Source organism: Grammomys surdaster, unplaced genomic scaffold (assembly GCF_004785775.1).
Source record: "Grammomys surdaster isolate TR1022 unplaced genomic scaffold, NIH_TR_1.0 174, whole genome shotgun sequence".
In the NCBI taxonomy this organism is placed as follows: domain Eukaryota; kingdom Metazoa; phylum Chordata; class Mammalia; order Rodentia; family Muridae; genus Grammomys; species Grammomys surdaster.
The window spans coordinates 13,248,358-13,269,022 of record NW_021604622.1 but is presented as its reverse complement, the minus strand read 5'-3'; the positions used below and the strand labels follow the sequence as shown (position 1 = coordinate 13,269,022).

Genomic DNA, 20,665 nt, shown 5'->3' with positions numbered 1-20,665 from the left:
GAGAGAGAGAGAGAGAGAGAGAGAGAGAGAGAGAGAGAGAGAGAGAGTCAGAACCTCATTTTTCTGGATATGTGAAGCAATATACTGAAGAGAATACATTCTGGCTTAAAAAGTTTAATCATGTAATATTTAAGAATTTCAAATATAGAGACTGACGGGAGGGCCCGGCAGCGAGCAAGATAGCACAGACTCAGGGCACCAAAAGGAAAGTCTGTTACTACTACGACGGGGAAGTTGGAAACTACTATTATGGACAAGGACACCCGATGAAGCCTCACTGGATCCGCATGACCCACAACCTGCTGCTCAACTATGGTCTCTACCGGAAAATGGAAATCTATCGTCCTCACAAAGCCAATGCTGAGGAGATGACCAAGTACCACAGTGATGACTGCATTAAATTCTTGCGTTCTATTCGCCCAGATAATATGTCTGAGTATAGCAAGCAGATGCAGAGATTCAACGTTGGTGAGGACTGTCCAGTATTTGATGGCCTGTTTGAGTTCTGTCAGTTGTCCACTGGTGGCTCTGTCGCAGGTGCTGTGAAACTCAATAAGCAGCAGACGGACATCGCTGTGAACTGGGCTGGAGGCCTGCAGCATGCAAAGAAGTCTGAAGCATCTGGCTTCTGTTACGTCAATGATGTCGTCTTGGCCATCCTGGAACTGCTAAAGTATCACCAGAGAGTGCTGTATATTGACATTGATATTCACCATGGCGATGGCGTGGAAGAGGCCTTCTATACTACAGACCGGGTAATGACTGTGTCCTTTCATAAATACGGAGAGTACTTCCCGGGAACTGGGGACCTATGGGATATTGGGGCTGGCGAAGGCAAGTAATACACTGTTAACTATTTTCTGCGAGATGGCATTGATGATGAGTCCTTTGAAGCCATCTTCAAGCCAGTCATGTCCAAAGTAATGGAGAAGTTCCAGCCTAGTGCAGTGGTCTTACAGTGTGGCTCCGATTCCCTGTCTGGGGACTGGTTAGGTTGCTTCAATCTGACCATCAAAGGGCATGCCAAGTGTGTGGAGTTCGTGAAGAGTTTCAACTTGCCTATGCTAAAGCTGGGAGGAGGTGGCTACACCATCTGGAACATTGCTCATTGCTGGACCTACGAGACAGCTGTGGCCCTGGACACAGAGATCCCTAATGAGCTCCCATACAATGACTACTTTGAATACTTTGGACCAGATTTCAAGCTTCACATCAGCCCTTCCAATATGACTAACCAGAACACTAATGAATACCTGGAAAAGATCAAGCAGCGGCTCTTTGAGAACTTGAGAATGCTGCCCCATGCCCCTGGGGTCCAGATGCAGGCCATACCTGAGGATGCTATCCCAGAAGAGAGCGGTGATGAGGATGAGGAAGACCCTGACAAACGCATCTCCATCTGCTCCTCTGACAAACGCATTGCCTGTGAGGAAGAATTCTCTGATTCAGATGAGGAGGGAGAAGGTGGTCGCAAGAACTCTTCTAACTTCAAAAAAGCCAAAAGAGTCAAAACAGAGGATAAGGAAGAGAAAGATCCTGAAGAGAAAAAAGAAGTCACAGAAGAGGAGAAAACCAAGGAGGAGAAGCCAGAAGCCAAAGGGGTCAAAGAAGAGGTCAAGATGGCCTGAGCGAGGTCTGCAGCCCCATCTTCTCCCGAAGTTCCTCACTATCCCTCAATTTCTCAGATTTTATATTTTCTATTCCTCTGTGTATTTATATAAAATATATTAAATATACCATCCCTAAGGACTAGATAGGAACCAGGGACCAGAGCACAGGGCAGTGGTGCTGGGAAGACCTCTTCCCAGAGCTCCTTTGTCCATCCTGCCCCCCACCCCCATCTCAGCTTTGAACCACATAGGGTCTGAGTGGAAAGAAAACAACCAGAAGACAAAATCCTGAACTACCAAGTGCCTGCTTAGGAGCTCTGTTAAGATGCTCCTTTTAAGCTTTTTAGAAGGGGTGACTGGGTCTTCTGGAACCCCTTTTCAGGCTTGGGTAATACCAGCCACTTTTAGGTTGGTTCTGTTTATACCTTCCCACCCGTCTTGGGCAAACAAGAAGACTTAGACATTGCCTTGTCTTCCCAAATTCTGTAGGTGGAGGTTGTTAGCCTAGCTTCCTTTTTGAGATATTTTCATTTTGTGACTCTTTGCAATAAAGCATCACATTTCTATAAAAAAAATTTCAAATATAAAATAATTAAAAGTCATAGGTTATAGTCTGATCAGGAAGTCTTAAACTCTTATATGGCTCAATTTTAAATTCAATAAATGTACAGATAGGGTACATATCATATAAAAATATTATGGTGTTTTCTAGCATAGTTTATTAAACTGGTTTCAGTGAAAGAAAATAAATTGATAATAGCATTGTGCCAGAGTGGACATACTCTTCCATGCATGCTCTATCTCCCAGAAGTTTTAAATGGCATGGGTTACACTTTCTGCTACTCCTGTTAACTTTCTTTGACACGCATGTGGTGGCTGTTACATTTCTATATTTAGTCCAAATCAGAATGAATTTCACTGAAGTGAAAAGTCATTTTAAATTTGTTTTGTATGATAGTCACTGAATTTTAAAGGACTCTGTAATAATCAGAAATAAAAATTACTCAAGACACAAGTAACCACATCTGCTTTGACAAATATGGGGCCATGCTATGTTTTTATTTTGAGCATAATAATGGATGATGGAATTCTTTTTATTTATCATTGTGATTTTTATATTTTAAATAGACAACTAAGTGTTTTATTTTTTAATATATTCTACTTCATAGTCAATACTTCTCAATGAGCAATGATGCTATCTCATTTACTTGTGGTAAACAGAGTTCTATTTGCAAAACTTATTCTGCCATTCAGAGTTTTAAAAAAAATCCATGATCATGATCCATTTCATCACACTATTTGTGGAGAATTATAGAGCAATGTAGAAAGGTGGAGTGATGTTGCCATGGTAGGTGTTCATCTATTCCTTTTATAGAGACACTCAATGTTTTGTATTCCAGTCAACTGATAAAATCTCTAATTGTCACAGAAGCATCTTTTCTGGATTGATCCTGCATATTTTCTTTTGAAACTTTAAGAGATTAATTCAGTCTTAGTTTCCAGAGCATCATTAAAATGTCAAACCGTTTCTTCATCTGTCTTCAAATGTTTGAAGACTCTGAGTTTTTCTGTTGGGGGCAAATATTGCTTTTCCATTCACATAATAATTTTCAAACTATCTATTTTAAAAAACATTTTTGTCATGCTCATTTGACATTGTACTTGAGAAATTCATTTATTTTAGTTTCACCTTCTTCTGATTTCAGCTTTTCACACTTTTTATTCCATATTAGCTATAGTTCACAGCTTTATTTGTTCAATGTATTTTTAGTAAATATTTTCTATGCATAACAACATAGTAATTAAGGTAAATCGACAAATAAATCTGTGAATTGCTGATAGGTATTTCTTCCATTTGTTAAAACAAATTTGTTAAAACAAAACAAAAACAACAACGACAACAACAACAACAAAAGCCCAGTCACTATATTATCTGAAAATATTCTTTTGCAAGCCTAAATTTGCTGAATAGAATTTGTCTAATAAAGTTTTCATATGGAGAACTTAGCTTCTGAGAGAAATGTAGAAATAACTGGGGTCAAAATATAGAGACTAGGTTGGAGAAATGGTTAAGTGGTTAAGACCACCACTCTTCCAAAGGTACTCAGTTCAATGCCCAGCAACAACATGGTGGGCCACAACCAGATGGGATCCCTAATGGGATCTGATGCCTTCTTCTTGTGTACATAAAGACAGAGTGCCTGGCTAGAATAAATAAATAAATAAATAAATAAATAAATAAATAAACTAAAAGTCAAAAAAGACAAAAAGATTGACAATAGTTCTGCTTTTTTTGGGAGGTGTGAATATAAAAGTAACATTTATTTGGGAGATACAGTTGTTGTCTCAGAAGACTACTGCTCAATAAACTCAGGCTTCCTAGCTCTTTCTGAACTCTCAATGGCTGGTTCAAATCTTTAGTTCTGGCTCAAAACTCCTCTATAAGTTGACTGATTCCAATTCACTTCTCTTGCTTTTGACTGAATTGTGCTGTTTGGCTTCAAATTAATTCTTGCAATCTGTTCTAATCTTCTGGATCCTTCTCTTCCTCTGGCTCATTCTGTCTTCATCTTCAACGTGTCTTTTTAAAACTGTTGTTGCAAAACTGCCTCTCGGTCTCGCTCTCACTCTTGCTCTTCCTCTAGCTCTATCTATATATCTATCCCTTTCTGCCCCTCCCTCTCATTTCCCCTCTCTCTTGCTTTCTCTCTCCCCCCCTCTCTTAAATTGCCTCTCCTTTCAGTCTGTTCTCATGTGAGTTGGGTGTATTATGTCTTTGAGTCACTGTATCAAGTTTTTCTCTGATTCATCACTATATGTGCCCTGCTTCTTTCTACAAACTAACTTTACCTCCACTGTTTGGGATTGAGTTAAGTACTAAGGAAGAATCCGTATTCCAGCCAGAAAGATTAAAGGTGTGTCATTCAAGCTATATCACATAGACCTAGAAGATCCTTAGCTGTGATTCCTTGTCATAACATCTATGTTATTGGATTAAAATTCCTCTACATTTGGGCACATGTAACATCCCTTCTGTACTCAAGTGCTATGTGTTTTATGGTAAAATACAAAAATTCCTTAGTGTTGCGGAAGGAACTGTTATCTTACAGAAACCAAGAACAGGTTGTAAAATGACAAATGAGCTACTGCCTAATAGAAAACATGTACTATGAAAAATAATCTGAGGCAAGAGTTATTGATCAAATCTCTCTGTATTTCAGAACAATGAAATGCATTGCTAAAATACGTTTGTTCTTCTTTCAGAACACACAATTAGGTTCTAAAATATAGAACTATGGGTTAAAATTTTTAGGAACTAAGATGATCTCTATGCTCCCCTTGTCCTTTTGAGTCCTGGGGTAAATTGTGTTGAAGGAGAATAGAAGGTACTGTCTCCTGAGTCCTGTAATTATTCCCAGGATCTAGGGCTGTCCTATGTGGATTCTTATAGATGCTCCTATGTGGATATTTTTATTTCCATTGACACTGTTTTAAGTTTGAGTCAAGTGTTTCAGCACAATTGAACATTATGGAACCACTAAAATTTCCAATATTTATTTTGAATGTAAAAAATTAAAATTTATCATGACAACTTTAGGAGTATCAGATACATGAACTAAATTCCTTTCTCTACTAAAATGTGGATTTTTTTTTCTTTGAGGAAACATAGTCTGCTGATTGCATGGTTGTATTAATGATACACAATGTTCTGTCCTTTACTAATATCCAATCTAGAAGACAATTTCCCCAGTCTCTAATAATCTTGTATACTTCTGAATCAGTAGCTGTTTTTTTCTTGTATTTTAATTCAAAACAGAAGTTTCTCCCTGTGTTTCCTTTGCATAGGATCAAAAACTAGAAGAAAAGTAAATTATTGTTTCATGTACACTTATCACATTGTTTACAGACCAACCTGCTATTTCATCATTTTTCCCAAAATACCTTTCCCTATCCTTACATCTGTTCTTTTAAAGTCATAAATCATTATATCAAAGGACATATTTTCTTGATATATATGTATATATAATATACATTTTACTTTTGGTTGTTAGAGAATGTGAATTTGTACAGGGTTTATTTTAGGGTCCATAAGGTGACTCAGAAAGTAAGGATGATTTACACCAAAATTAAAGACCTCAGTTTGTTCTCCAGAACCCACATGGCAGAGGAAGTAAACTAATGTTCAGAAGTTATCCACTGACCCCACAAGGATGATGTGACAGCCCAGAAGAGAAATACATAGGCACAACAAACACACATAATATAGCAGTAATAATGATGATATTTATGATAATAATAAATTAATGTAAAATAACTCAAAACAAGTTCAATGTTTTTACTTCACATAGTTGTGACTTCTACCCTAAACATGGTTGGTGTTAATCATATAATATTTCCTGTTGTGTTAAATTTTATTCTAATATCTAAAATCCCATGATCAGATATTGGGATGCCAGGACAAATACCAAGATCCTATTTATTCCATGAAACTTTTAGGTCCGTTTATAGATTTAAAAGAAATGTTTCTAAATATACCAAATGTTATTTGATATTAAAAAATAGAGGTCTACCTATTTTTTCTCCTCTACTTACTTTTCTAAATCAGAAATTTTATTAGGAGAAAATACAACAGCCCATCTTGAAATTCAATTAATTTTTTTAACAACAGAAAGTTTAAACTCTTATGTGATATTTTATTATTTTTTTCAACAAATGAATTCAAATTATTTTAAAAAGTTTTTGTTGAAAGGAACATTAAGTTTAGTACCCTATTATTTCTGTTAATTATTTTACATAGTAGACTAATACAAGAATTACTCAGTAGAAAGTATATGTACTTGATTATTTGATTTTTTGGTTTCTTTATCCGTTATGTTTCCATTAGGTTGAATAGAAGAAACAATATCAGAAACTTCTTTCATTAAACCAGATGGCCAGAGAGGGGAATCTTACCAAAGGGAGACATGAAGATGCTGTATGCAGATTATACACATATTCATAATTACCCTTAATCAGCCTTATTCATGGGAGGACATTCTCAAAATGGCTGAATGGACCTATCTGATAAAGCATATTTTCTGAAATGAATGTGCCAAACTAAATCATTTTTCCCTCCATGAAGCCAGATTTGTATCCATCTATCCCATCTGTTCCTCCAGAAAATGGAAAATTCGCTTCATGTTGACCTGGCAACAGTTAGTTCCATTGTCTCTAACTGGTTCTTTAAAAAAAAATGCTGGGGTTTCCAGTATAAAAAACATAACAATAATGTGATGCCACAGAAAAAATACCACATGCACTCACTAAATCACCTTTCTAATGTACGTTCCTCTCTTCAACATGTGATGCACTTACATTATTCCACTCTATTGTCTGATCCAAAAGCTCCTTCAGAGACAACTTTCCATTCGATCAATCTTCCCCATTCCCTAGGAATATGTTTTAGTTTCCTCCAAACTACATTTAATAAGTATTCCTTAAGGTTTTTAAAGATATTTTTAGAGTAAAGTGTAATTGGAATCTTTATTTTAAAAATATATTTTTTTAAAATTTGCATAATTTTGGTGTTCTTCAAAATGCCATATGGGTATTTAAGAAAAAGAAGGATAGAAGAACTAACTTCTTGGTGGAAATTAATGGAGAATGGGTGTTTTAGTGTCTTAATATTATACAATTTGAAATTGACCTATATTTTTTATGAAGCTAAATTAACAAAAGCCACCAAATGAACATAACAGATTGCAACAAGTTATCTAACATTTGTGAATGAATTACACTAAATAAGTTCACTTTTCTGAGCTTCATGTGATCTCTTCAAGCCAAATTTTTTAATCACTAGTCATACTAGGAAGGGACCACTTATAATTGAGCCATTATGCAAACGTACATATGAAACCATAAATAACACAGTGTAATAATATTTATTAGCATGTCAATAAGAATTCTAATTACTGATCATTCAATAAGATATATAAAATGGTTTAGTATTAGTACTACTTTTAAAAATTCATTATATATATATATATATGTATATATATATGATATTAATAGATCTTACATGATTCATATATTGAAATTGCAGTATAATTGAAGATGAAAATATTATCATTCATTTAAATACCTAAGTTGAAAGTAGAGGTTCTTAGGAACTTTGTATGTTGTGATGAGATTTATACTGACAGAAGATGTTTACTCAGCATGTGAAAAAATAGGAACCAGAGTAGGGAATCATCATGCATGTTTAGTAAAAATGACACCACAGATTTGAGAAGAAAAATTGGGTAAAACTTGGTGATCAGAGGAGACAGGCTAACTCCAAGAGGATTACTCACATAATACTGTCTCTCAGGTGAACAGTCAAGAGGGGAAATTAGAATAGGACATGGACCAAGGCTCTAAGTGTAAGCAAGTGGAAGGTTCGAGTGGAAGGCAGACAACTGTGTAGGAGGTTGTGTTTTTAGGTCAATGTCTTATGACGGAAGGGTTCCATATGAAAACAAACAAAAACATAAATATATACAAATAAATAATATAGGAATTCACCTGGAGAAGTTTGGCAAAGAAGCTCTTTGTTGTAAGCCACCCCAGGAAACTTATAATGAGTAGTACTTAAACATTCAAGATATTATATATCTTGAAGGTGAAACTTTCTTTCCTGTCCATCTAATCACAATGCATATGTATATACCCTGGTTTAATAAGTTTACTTCTTAAGTACACAGTTTAATATATTTATGCAATATCTTCCATTTGGAAAATTTGAGGTAATTAAACATATTAGTTTCATTACTTTGATGCAGTGATTACTTTAAAAAATAAAACAATCAGCTCCCTCTTAAGACATTTTTACTTAGACTTCTTCAACATGTTTGCTGGGTTTGCCATAAATCTACTTTTCTCTTCAGAAAGCATGTATTTAGAAGGCCATCCTGGTCTTCCATTAATTAGGGTTTCACATTCCAGGTGTGTAAGTAAGAAGTGAAGAATTTCCCAAATATCAATATAGTAAGTAAGTATTTTAATGGGATTTTTGGTTTGCTTTCTACAAACGACTTATTACAAGGAACTGTCTGCTTAGAGAGGTCATCAGGACAATTGGAATTGAAGGGCAGTGTGCAATATGAAGAAATGACTCCTCCAGAGAACGAGGAAGTAGTATAATTCTATTCCAATAAAGACATTTTTAAAAGGAGTTAAAGAAGGTTTAAAGTCATTTAATGACTTCTTTTCCATTACCTTTATCTTTTTTCTTCAGTGTTTATTTTCCAATATTTCCTTTCTTTTCTCTTGATATGGTTGACTATATCTAGCTTTACTTGCCCATGTTGGGTTAAAGATAAATCATTTAATCATTAAATGCATAAGTATGCTGTTAAACCTTTTTTTTTTCATTGCTTTCTACATCTTCTCAAACTTCAAGCCAAACATTTTCAGATTTTTTTGTTCTTTAATTCTCTAATTCATTGATTTCATTAATTACATATAAGACAGCATACTTAACCTACTCTAATTATCTCTAAGTCAAAGGTTATCAACCTGTGGGTCACAACTCCTTTGGGAGTTAAAGGACCTTCCCCTCAGGGATTGCATATCAAATATTCGGCATGTCAGAAATTTACATTACAATTCCTAACAGGAGCAAAATTAGAGCTATGAAGAAAATTTTAGGGTTGAGGTCACCCAAACCTGAACTGTATTGAAGGATCTCTGTATTAGCAAGGATGAGGGCCACTGATCTAAGTTCTTATTTCTTAATTCATATGTCCAGTGAGTAGTGCCTGGTAACACTGTGCAGGCTACTTCTATGCACACGCACACACAAATGAATGTATTTTCTTACACTTTTATCTCTGGAAAAAAATATTTACTTTCCAAAGCAATCTTTCTGATGTTCAAAATGTCTCTTTACAGTGTATCTTAGACTTTTTCAAAAATTTGTTCAAAATCTTTTTGTAAAAACATCAAGTCAATCACTAAGTTTGGATTATGATATAATATTTAAATATATACATATAACTCTAATATATAATAAAACTATATTTAATTCTTTGTGTGAGCCTTTCTGGATTTACAAAGTGTACCACTAATGAGAAGCAGCCAATGAAAAAACTGTCAGGATGCTATTTTTATGTGTGTGAGACTGTCGGGGGGAAAACCTGTTTTTTTAAGAAGCAGTGTGCAGGGACCTGACAAAAACCACTCTTTCTGCTGATTTTCTTTTATATTAGTTTGCAAGTGATTTGCTGTATTTAAGAAGTTTATTTTTATTGTGGGTTTACTTGTTCTCTCAGGACCACACAAAACCTTTTAACTTGGCTTACTTTTTCCTGCATAGGAAAAAATCACTGAGATACATAGTGTAACAGTCGGCTTTTCTTTTGTGAGATCTGAATTTATGTTAATGGTTAAATTGCCTTTATAATCAATACTAAAATTAATATCACCACCTCTTTTATATTTAGTGTTTATTTCTTTAACTCTGCACATAGATTTACAAGGAATTTATTTTATTTCATCATATGAAATATTATTATGCAGGTAGATAGACAACTATGCATTTGTATATGAAGTATATTTTGATAATCAAATATTCTCACATACTTGAAATTAAAGCATAACTGTAGGCTAAATATATATATAATATATAATATGTGATGTGACATGTAATCTGATATGTGACATATGACATATAACATGTAATATGTAGCAGATACCACAAAACATATAACAAACATGTACTATAAAACATATATACATGATGTATAATAAATATACAATGCATATAATATAGCATATATAACATATAAGTAATATAAATTATATACTACATCATATTAAGATATACGATATAATTAGTTTACAATTATGATTTAATTTCATATGTTTTCATATAGCCTATGCTCTTCTCAACTGAAAGTATATTCACTTTCATATACATATTTGAGATTATAACATAACTTTCCATTACTTTTTCTCCTTTTAGGCCTTCCCATGTAGCCATCTTTTTCTCTTTCAAATTTACAGTCTCTTTTCCTTTATTGTAGTTATGCATAAATATATGTACACAAGTGTATGTGTCTGTGAGATTGTTTGAAATATTATCAATGTAGTGGAAAAAAATCAAGAAACTAAGTGTATCTGTGTATATCTGTGTGTGTGCATAACCAAAGACTCACGTTAAAGACATTTTTTATTAAAAAAAGGCATTCACCAATAAGTTTCAGAAACATTCTTTAATCAGTTCAATGCATTGATAATTTCTGCATCTTTATCCTAGCAGAATGATCATGGCCTTTTACAGCATAAGGCCTCGCCAACATAGTATGAACAAAGTATTGCATAGTTCTATTTTTCTTTAGTAATATTTATTCATGAAACTTTTGTTCTGTTTCAGCAAAGCACTTTAACATATGCTGGTTAAATTTTGTCTTCTTGTTACATCCTAAATCTGTTTTCATTCAGGTCGGTAGCTTTATAGCTTCAAGCTAAAAAAGGATATTTAAAATCTTGAGCGAAATGATTCACACTCTGTTTGGCAGCTAAAGTTACAATCTTTGCCTTTTGCGCACTCCTTGATTTTGATGAACTAAAAGATTAACACAGACTACCACATGTGTAAAGCAAATGCTTTCTATTCTCATATTGACAACACAATTAATTCCTTGTGGCTTTTCAGATAAAAGTCATTTATTCCTGTTGCTAAATGGTTTTCATAGACTGAAAGTAATGGGGACTGCCTTTTGAACACTGTTTTATTTTTCTTCTTTTAAAGTGATGCTGGACTGGTTTTCCTATTGACGAAAATGAAAAGGTCAGTTAGCAGTGATGAGTGTGTAGCTTAAAGCACAAAGCTTGCACCTGGTGTCTCTGAGTATAAACACTCTGAGTCCCATAAAGCATAATTAAGTTTGGTACTGTCAAGAAAAGTTATTTGAAGGTCAATTATAAACTGTTACATAGCTACAGATACAAAGCAATGACTTCCAAGAAGAAAATGAAATATAAAATTGTTCCGTTCATGTTGTGGAGAAAAATGTTCTGTGTTATGTGCACATATGTATTAAATGTGTATTTAAATGTGTGACTATGTAAGTTCCTACAAATGAATGAAAATTGCAAGTATTCTGTTCTATCACCCTCTACTTTATTCTCCTGAGACAGTGTCTCTCTGACCCTGAAGGGAGCTAGGTGTCTTTCTCTGTCCCACTACTGCTCTGAATGTCAAAACTCTTGTGTTGCATCTCCTTAAAACATATTGTATTAATTTCTACATATAACAAAGTGGTAAGAAATCATTATAGAACTAAGACTCAGTAGATGGAATTATCTTTCCATATAAGTTAAGCATCTTATCTCTCTAACTAAACAGAGTGTCTCTATTGCATATGTATTATACATGTGCTAGAGAAAAATCCCAGAGAACTGGTAAATACTTCCAAAGCTGGCTACCTGGAGGGAGGGAAAACAGCGGAAATGAATAAAGATTCACTGAATTCTAGAGCCTTTTCTTGTCAAAATATATTTTTAAAGATAATACAATGAATTCTAGCATCCTTGATTAAAATTTCAATAATATAACTTTCAGATTGTACGTGGGCATGATAGTGAATCATTTAGGTCTATAGATCCTGTTTCATAATGCATTTATGAGGTATTTATGATCATATAAAGTAATGAATAAGAAATCATGGTTATAAATATAAAGCAAATTCATTTGTATTCATTACTGCTGTATTCAGAACAGTAGCCCCATATCTGCTGAGGAAGGTTATCACTGTCTTTATGGATCTAAAAACAATCTGAACTTTTTGACAATGTCATAGACAAAGGTATAAACACAATTGTGAATGTGAGTAACTAGGAATAGGTGGCACATGTCTTCAATTACACTATTCAGTAGGTAGAGGCAGTCTCAGTGATTTTTAGGACAGTTGGATCCAGAGAGCCAGATCCGGGAACTCCAGAGTTACATACCAAGAGTCTGCCCCAAACAAACAAACAAACAATACAACGGCAACACCACACAAGTGAATATGATGAGAGAGACCGTTATTTAGAAACCAACAAAGAAAAAAATAATTTCTTGAAAAAGATCTATAAATTCTCCACGAAACAATGACCTTCATGGGAACATTTCAATATTGAACAAGAAATACTCAACACATCACGATTCATATGTGAGAGAGAAAACATCCAGGTATTAGCAGAAATACAGTAGTGTTGAAACAATATTTATAATGTTGTTTTAAAATGTCTTTGGATAGGAATGTAAAGACATCTCACTGCCCTTTGCAAAATAATCTCAGAAAGGCAAATATGGGAATATTCATTAGTACAGTCTGTCTGGACTGTGGCTGATGAGTGCTACTTAGCAATATCAGCTAGATGAAGCACAATTTGGCACGAAAAAAAATCCTATGCAAAATTTATTGTTTGGAGATTCATGCTTTAAATTTTTCATGATTATTTGTTGCCAAATCTAGGATAGTGTCTACTATTAACATGTTTATAAACTATCCCTTAATTTAACAGAATGACTCTAGACATATGGCACACATTATATGTTTATTAATACAGATTATTTCCTCTGTATTAATGGACATTTTCAAAGGGCTTTTGGAACAGACAAATTTTATGAATGTATCCAGTTTGTGGTAAGTTATGCATCTAAGACAATTTGACCGATGAAGAAATTAGTTTTTTACTAATCAGAAGGCCATCACATTAGGAACTTCAGTGTTCCATTATGCAACTCAACTCTCCTTGTGATCAGCTCGATGAACTTGCTTTGGTTAAGCAGGAATCAGAGAAATTTCTCTCATTATTTCTAAAGAAATTGTAAAGAAAATCGCAATCCCTAGTTCTTTATGACTAAGTTATTAATAATTATGCTTAATTTGATAAACTGGTAAAATCTTTTCAAATATTTTATACGGATCAAGGAAACATGCAGTATACTATAAAATAATTTGTGGGAACGTTGAGCAACTATTTTAACCTTAGGAATGATGTATGTCAAGTGGTAGTCTTCATTTCTTACATGAAGAAGGAACAGTATTTTTCTGGAACTTTAATTCCAATGGAAATTATTTAAGCCCTCAAATATTCCACTCTTTATGAAGATTTTAGAAAGACTGTGATGTTTTTGCCAATTTTAATGTTCTTCTTTATTTTCCGACATAACATATTAGAACCGTGGTCTCTGAGTTCTCACAATTGAAGAAAACAAAACAAAAGACAAATATAAAAAAAAAAGCAAACCAAAAAAAAACATCGGGAGAGGTAGGGAAATAGGTATTCTAAGTTAGGAGGTTGAACTGAAATTTTTCAGTTTTAACAGTATGCTAGGCAAGAGGTTTTACTCTCTGGCAATCACCACATTCTTTACGCTTAGATGCTGAGAGATTTCTTATGATTCGGCTCTTTTTGGAGATCCTATTGAGTTACAGAGTGCATGCCAAGTCAGCCACGATTACAGAGTAAGATGTTGTCCTCTTATCATTTTTTTAAAATGATGTTAAATATGCTTTTCTCCATAGGTTGGTAGGCTTTAGTGAAAGCTTCTCAAAATCATTCTGTTCCTATAATGTTGAACTGAAAGTCTGGAATCATCTCTTGTGTTTATATTACCTCTACTGGTGCCTGCTTTAAACATATTGAGAATTTATTGATTTTTCACCTTAGAGCAAGAAGTACTTGTAATAATGTTTTATACATATATATATATATATATATATATATACATATACATATTGTCAAGTTGCTGGAAGTATTTGCAATTTCTTTTGGGTTGATTTTAAAACTTCTTTTGTAGTTCTAGTAATATTTCCTTTTTCTTCAAAGCGTACTGGATACTTCAAAACAAAGTTCAAGCATGGTACCTATGTCCTCAGTAGCATCCCAGCACCCATTTTATTTTGAATGGGGTTTGCTATTCAATGACCTCCAAGCTCACATGTAGTTTGTTTTCTACAATTCAAAACCTGTCTTCTGCTTGGTCTTCCTTTGTCCCTGTCATCCTATTTTGATATCCCCATGAAGATTAGCAGGTATGACCTACTTGACATGAATATGACTACTTTTATCACTTTCACAAATTATTTTCTCATGATCTCTTTGAAAAACTTGAGTTAAAGCCAGTCGAATATAAATCACAGTTCAATATCAGACAAGAAAATTCTTACTCTACATTGACATTTAAAAATTTTGTGTGACTTCTGAAGAACTAAAACTTTTTGTTATTGTTATTCTTTGTTCCCTGATTCAATCAAAGTAATTAAGTGGAGCATGACATTTTTTATTATTAATAAAATATATCTTGAATAAGTTAATCAAAGTATGGATTGGAAAGCAGGCATAATTTCATTAGATATGAAAAAAAGATAAAAATAAACTGTCAAAGAGATAGAAGGTAAGAAATTAGCCATATGGAAGAAAAAACATTATGTGGAAATCAGAATGAAGAACTTTGTTTTTAAAAAGAAACTAGATGTTTGAGCACACATAGAGGTTAAAGAAAACAATCGTTAGCTGTTGAGATCTAATTGCTAATCGTGTGTCTCTGCTGACTTCTCAGAATAGGCTCGTGGAAAGTACGAGATCTGATACAGAGCCTAACCTCCAAGAAGAATGAGAATTGCATCCTTTCAGAAGTAAAATTGTTAGTACAAAAAGAAATATTTATAGATTAAAGGTCAAGGGTAGAGGAAGTGTACTTCACTCCATCTCAGCATTACTAATTAATGGAAATTGTGTGACAGGAAATATGAAGAGGCAAGTGAGAAACGTAGAATGGCTGCTCCTGTCGTTGCATTGATAATTAGCTTGGAGACAAGACTTTTGGAAAGTTGAACAGTTAAGTCTGTACAGTTAAAATTGGGTAAATCAGCAAGATGTGGAGTTGGAATTGCGTCAGGTCAGAGTGTTGCAGCATTTATGTGGCTAAATATGAGAAATGGTCACATGACCGAATTGTAAGGATTGTACTTATAGTCACATGACCGAATGTTAGTACTCTGCTTGCCCAGGAATAGCAGGACAAAACAAAGAGAAGACACACCCAGTAAATAAGTCAAATCCATTATACCGTCTGAAAAGATGTAAGAGTTGCATTCAAAAACTGTAAAGGTATACTTCAAAGAACTAGAATGGGATTGTTGTGCCCCAAAACGACTACTAAGGAGTGGATTCTGATGCAATCACATTACAGTCTCTTTATTCAAGCTCCATCTTGGGCTACAGCATTATCTTTGAAGCAGGAGAGTGAGAGAAGGCCCTAGACCAGTTTTAGATAAGTATCTATAGAAGTGAGAAGGGGTTTCTAGCCTGGTACACATCTGACTGCGGGACCATTATGGCCTTTAACAGAATTGGCTGTTTCTGGGAGCCAAACCATAATCTTAACTTCTGCTTTCCTCCTGATTGATGGTTGTTAGGAAGTGAAGTGTCAAGGGCAGGCTTGTAACCTGGAGGTGCAGATTTGTTGGGGAATAACCTGTGAACTCGTGTTAAATGCAGGTCTTATTTGGGGGTTACCTGGAAACTGGTGTAGGTGCCAGTTTGTTAGTTAACTTGAGTTCAGCCTCAGGTCAGGTTCTATAAGATAGCGTCTGATCCCAAAAGATTTGGTCTCGTAGGATGAATGGGGAAGGATGATATTGTCCCTGAAAGGCAATGTTTCAGAAGGTCTCAATAAACTGGAGATACACGGGATTCAGGAGCCAAGGAGTCAATGAAAGAGAAGTGGTTACTGTTGTCTTTCACTTACTAAGAGGTGGATACTCTATACCTTTAACTGTGTCTTGGGAGATGTCTTCATTTTTCCAAACTTAAGTAGTAATAGATACATTTGTATTCACTAGTCTTCAAGCCTGAACACTAAAGTTTTTGGTAAACCTATATGCTATATTAAGATAAATTCTTTAGTCAGATTTGAAAGTCTGTCGATGTTTGCTAAGATAAGTTAAACACTAGTAGTATTTATTGGCCATATATTTCGTTTGAGAAGTGTCTATTTAGTTCCTAAGTCCATTTGTAGACTGGATTTTATTGTGTTTAATTTTTAAGTACTAATCCCTAGCCTGAAGTGAATTTGATAAGGTTTTTCTAAGTCTCTTGACTGACTTCACACTGTGGTGATTGTTTCCATTGCTATGCAAAAAGCCTTCCACGATATTACATCTTGTACAAAAGCAATTTAATATTGTGTAATTTCACTTGCCAGATTTTAGCATCACTTTTCCTGAGCTAGCAGATTCCTTTGCACAAAAAGTTCCTGCTCACACATACATTTTAAAGTATTTTGCTGATATTTTTCAGATTTTACATAAACAATTTTGATCCATTTTTGAACTGATTTTTGTACATTATGAAAAACATAAGGAATGGTGATCATATGATTTCTTTGTTTGGTGTGCATATACATGGGTGGGAAGACATCATGTGTGCCTTCATCATTTTCTTGTTAAGGACCTGTGAGTCATTTATATATTTTCATGATTTAATGTTGGTGTGTTCTATGTGCCGAGAAATATTTTTATTTTCTCTCTTTTTTCTCTTTTTTGTCTTCATGTCCCAATTTGGACGGTAGATGTTTCCAACTATACTTCAGAGGCATTTGAATTTCACTGGAATTTACTATGACATCTTTTAAATCACTAATGTTGTTAATTATTTTCCCTTAGGTGTCTGGCAATCTTATTTATCTTTTCAAAGAACAATTTGTTTGTTTGTTTAATTGGTTGATTGATAGATAGGGTGCTTTGAATTAGAAATGTTCCACTCTTGTACAAAACATTGTACAAGATTTAACAGGCTTATGCTTTGGAACACCCGGACCACAGTAGGCTGTACTAATTTGGAGAGGTCTAGGAGCTGTGGCTTTGCCAGAGGCAGTATGTCACTAGGCACAGGTTTTGAAAGAATATAGCATCACCGTGTTTCTATCTTTCTTTCTGTTTTGTTTTTGAGGTTCTGAATGTATGTACTCAGCTTCCTGCTCCTGCAGCCATGTTATGTTTCCATGCCATGATGGCTATGTCTCTCTGCAAACATAAGCTGACGTGAACTCTTTATTTTGATCAGTTATATTTGGTTGTGGTGTTTTTATCACAGCATCAGAAAAGTAACAGATACAGGCAGCTTCATATATTGTTCTTTTAGTCTCCGTTTCATTCATTTCTAACTGGATCTTGTTTCTTGACCCCTACTGGTTTTTTGGTTGCTTTCTTCTTACGTTTCTTGAGTTTCATTGAGAAGTTGGTTAAATTTAATCTAGTGCTTTTCTAGAGTACACCTTGGTAGGTATCTTGTAAGTTATGTTATCCTTTCATTTTATACTAGAAATATTAAAATGTATCATATATTTTAATCACTATTGTCATTCAGGAGTGTTTATTATGCAAATATGCCCATAACTTCTGAAGTTTCTCTTGCTAGTGACTTTTAGTTTAATGGTGCCATAAGGTAATGGTGATTGGAAATTTAACTAAGGATGAAGGTAAGGTACGGAATACAGGATTGGTTATGAAGTGTGTTCATAAACATTTAATATATATTATAGATTATATATAATTAATTTAATATTATGTATACACCATATGGAATCCTACTAGTTTGTATGCTTTTTTGAAAATATACTTTCAATAAAAAAGTTTGAATAAGATGGTACCCTACATAAATGACTAATGATGTTACTCCCAGTAGCCATAGGTTTTCATACAACTATCTCACTGACAGGGGTGTGAAACCTTCATTTACATTTTTGGTTAATAGGTCTCAAAGGCCATGGAACCAATACTGATAATTGTCATTATTTTAGGGTCCTATAAGCACTAGATATTAACTCTCATTGTTGAAGGTACCAAAGACTTTGTGGCTAGTGGCCTCTGTTCTCTTCAGTTAACTTTGAGGTCTGTTAGCATGGTGGATTCTACCACCATCCTGTCCAGAGTGGCTGAATCTCTAGCTGAAGAGTATTTCTCAGTTGTATCAGGGGTATAGAATATTTCCAAATTTCCTGCTGAAGGGATGCAACTGTAGATGTCAAGTATCTCACTGGAAGCAGCAGGGGTTGGGGACTAAGAAGCAGTGACTATTAGATAAGTAAATACAGATGACTATATACCTGATTATCACAGACTCAAGGGTATCAAACCTCAGAGTACATCTCTGTCTGTGAGTTCTGCTTTTGGATGGTCATTTTCTTTGAAGTACAGAGTTAGACCTGTGCCTCGTATCACCCTGCACATTTTGCTTGTCTCCTCTCCTTCTTTCCAGAACTGCCTGCTCAGGAGGTAAATATCTGGTGTTAAGTTCAAGTTGTCAACTTGTGATTGTTCACTGGAGTCAAGTTCACAGACTGCTTAATTATTATAATGGTTATTTTTAATAACTGGCTGCTGCCCATTTATTAGACTATTCATGTGACTAACAATGATTAACTTTTTTGAATTATAATAATAAAAATGTATTTCATATTTCTTTTACTCCATGAGATTATAATATATTTTGTTTTTTCCTCATTATGATTTTCCTTCCAAACACTCATACATAGCCTCCTTCCTTTTTCCAAATTCATGGCTTCTCCTTTTTATTAACTGTTGATATATTCTTATCAATAGTTCTCTATCTCTATCTAATCTATATCTATAATCTATTCAATAGTTACACAGATATAATACATACTAGATATAATACATACTAGATGTGTGTATTTATGTTCCTAAATAGATAAATAAAAGGGCCTAATTTTTTCACTGTTACTTCTTTGTATATGTTTTTAGTGTGGATACCGGATAACCAATTGGTATGGTCTTACCTGAGGAAGACAATTTCTCTTGCCACACCACTGGGAGGACCCAGCTATCCCACTCCTTGTCATATGCTCAAAGGATGTAATACACCACTTCACTTATACTTGCTAACCTATTGTGATCACTGGTCTAGTCATAACTCCTAGGAAATGGAAACAATCAAAATATCCTTCAACTAAGAAAAGGAAAATGAAACAATGACTCATGTGCACTATGGAATACTAGTAATATTTATCAATGATATTATGAACCTTTCAGAAAATGGATGGATATGGGAGAGATAATGTTTAGTAATACAGAAATGCAAACATTGAATATTCTTTCAAATCTAATTTGAAGTCTTCAGATATTCGTACATATCTTAGGATAACTGCTGAAACAAGTAAAGAAAAAAGAGACATTGCCTCTTCCTCCCTCCCTCCCTCCCTCCCTCCCTCCCTCCCTCCCTCCCTCTCTCCCTCCCTCCCTCCCTCCTTTCCTTCTCCCTTTCCCTCTCCCTCCCTCCCCCTCCTCTGTGTGTGTGTGTGTGTGTGTGTGTGTGTGTGTGCATGTATGTATGTGGAGAAATAGAGGGGAGAATAACAGCATATAAGTTATTCGATGGAAGAACTAGGGAACTCTCATTAAGCAGAGATATCAAAATTAATACATAAAAAGGAGGAAAAAAGACAGATGAGAGTAAGAATGTCTGAAAAGTCAAAAGTAATCATTTATTTACATAAAATATATTCAGTGGTTTATAACTTTATAGCAAATGTACTTTATGTAACTATACATATATATTAAATGAAATTTTCTATCAGGGCTGACGGTGCTTCCAAGACTCAAACTCCATCCAACAGAATTCCTAACAATAGGTATAAAAAGCGTTCTTTAGAGATTTTGATCAAGGTTTTCCAAGAGCTTTCCCCAACACTACTGGCTATTGCTATTGCCCTTGCTTGTTGTCATGGAGATGGAAGGTAAGTCCATATTGAAGAAGACGCCAAGTACTTCATACACATGGCCGAGAGACCCGTAAGCTAGAACTAAACTAGTATCCTCTTATTTTGAGGACTAACTTCCATGATTGGTACAGAGGGCAAAATGTGAGTTTTTAAAGGAGGGAAGAAGCTATTCAGCTTTGGTGCCTATGAGCCACAATAACAACCCTCATGGCATAGTAACTGTAATGTTTCAATAGGGACATGCATATCTTGGCAGTACCCAGTATCTGTCTTAATGAACTCAGCAAGAGAAATC

The 20,665-nt window shown here is 34.5% G+C and overlaps 1 pseudogene; it reads left to right on the top strand.

Moving 5' to 3' along the window:
• Positions 1–1,628, top strand: part of LOC114621300 — a 66,484-nt pseudogene extending 64,856 nt beyond the window's left edge.
• Positions 1,629–20,665: the final 19,037 nt, after the last annotated feature.